Raw genomic sequence first — 1,960 nt, 5'->3', positions numbered from 1 at the left:
AAAAAAAAAAAAAAAAAAGAACAATGACCCGGCAAATGTTCCATAATACTATGTTCTCCAAAACAAATGTTTTTAAATCCGATTTGTATTTTCTGCCAATTTCCGTGGTTTAAATACTCCACCTTGGTTAATATCAAGTTGCCAAGTGACTTCACTGAATGTGGAGTTGGGCAGTGCTGCGTAGCAGCATGCTATTATCTAATGTCTCCTGGTTTGTTTATTTTGTTTTTTGAGACAGAATTTTGCTCTGTTGTCCGGGCTGGAGCGCCATGGCACAATCTCGGCTCACTGAAACCTCCCAGATTCAAGGGATTCTCCTGCCTCAGCCTCCCGAGTAGCTGGGATTACAGGCACCCACCACCATGCGTGGCTAATCTTTTGTATTTTTAGTAGAGACAGGTTTTCACCATGCTGCCCAGGTTGGTCTTCAACTCCTGAGCTCAGGTGATCCGCCTGCCTCAGCCTCCCAAAGTGCTGGGATTACAGGCGTGAAACACGGTATTGGTTCACGTCTAGGTCTCTTAAAGGACTCCATGAGCCGTGCCCATCGCCCTGACACTGCCTGAGAGTGCCCACCTGCCTCTGAGCCCCCATCCATACACTACACCTTACCTGAGACCGTGGAACTGATGAAGATGGTCACACCGGTGGTGGAGGTGGTGGGAGGGGGCCGGCTTCACCCTGCAGAAGCCGCCGGCGGGTACTCAGGCTAAGGGGGCCCACGCTCATTGCTGCCCACCCACTGAGATGATCCTTCCCCTGGAAAGGGCCCGGGGCTCAGAGACCTCACACCAGCAGCCAGGCAGCCTTCCTGGGAGGCCAGCCGGGCAGGGCCATGAGGAACAGGGAGTCAGTTTCACCTTCCGAGGCTCCCCCAGTGACCTGCAGCTCCCACTACCTCCAGCGCCTCTGGGGAGCTGAACCAGCTCCTCTCCACGCTTTCCTTGGTCTACAAGCACTCATGGAGGGATATTAGACAGTGGCCTCCCCGCCAAGACCTCTGGATATTGGCTCCTCTAGGCACGGGAGTCCTCTTCCCAGCTCCTCGTCCTCAGAGCTCAGTGGTCGCCACGGCAACTGTGGTTTCCCAGTGCTGGGAGTTGGGCCCGGGCACCAGCCAACCTCTTGAACACCTGGGTCCCCTGGGGCCTGCCCATGTAAATTGAGCCTGAACCCAGGTGTACGGAGGAGATGCTGGGAGCCATGCTCAGCCCCACAGCCCAGACAACAAGGACAAACGCTTGACGAAAGTCTCACTGCATCCCGCCCTTACCACCCCCTCCCACGAGGCAAAGTCCTTCCACGTCCAGGCACCGCACGTACTATTTCAACCAGCTGTTCTCACTTGGGGACCATTCAGCCCCCAGGGGACACTTGCAATGTCTGGAGACCTTTTCAGTTGCCACGACTAGGGGATGATACTGGCATCGTGTGAGTAGAGACCAGGGATGCTGCTCAACATCTTACAATGCCCAGGAAGCCCCCACAAAGAATGATCCATCCCCAGTTGTCAGCAGTAGTTAAAAAACTGAGAAACCAGTTTTAGGCCAGGTGCAGTGGCTCATGCCTATAATCCCAGCACTTTGGGAGGCCGAGGCAGATGGATCACTTGAGGTGAGGAGTTCAAACCAGCCTGGCCAACATGGTGAAGCCCCGTTTCTATGAAAAATACAAAAATTAGCCGGGCATGATGGCACAGGCCTGTAGTCCTAGCTGCTTGGGAGGCTGAGACAGGAGAAACACTTGAACTCAGGAGGTGGAGGTTGCAGTGAACTGAGATCGCGCCACTGCACTCCAGCCTGTTTGACAGAGCAAGACACTATCTCAAAAGAAAAAAGAAAAAAAGAAAGAAAACAGTTTTAAATCAACTCTAGTAGCTGGGCACGGTGGCTTGTTCCAGTAATCCCAGCTATTCAAGAGGCCAGGGTGGGAGGATCACTTGAGCCAGGAGTTCAAAACC

At 53.4% G+C, this 1,960-nt stretch overlaps 1 protein-coding gene across 1 annotated transcript in view; it reads right to left on the bottom strand.

Annotated features, from left to right (window-relative positions):
• NWD1 (NACHT and WD repeat domain containing 1) overlaps window positions 1–1,960 on the bottom strand; it is a 154,152-nt gene that overhangs the window by 141,841 nt on the left and 10,351 nt on the right.

The sequence above is a fragment of the Mandrillus leucophaeus genome, unplaced genomic scaffold (assembly GCF_000951045.1).
Source record: "Mandrillus leucophaeus isolate KB7577 unplaced genomic scaffold, Mleu.le_1.0 Scaffold11, whole genome shotgun sequence".
NCBI classification, from domain to species: domain Eukaryota; kingdom Metazoa; phylum Chordata; class Mammalia; order Primates; family Cercopithecidae; genus Mandrillus; species Mandrillus leucophaeus.
This window is presented reverse-complemented; position numbering and strand designations above follow the sequence as displayed.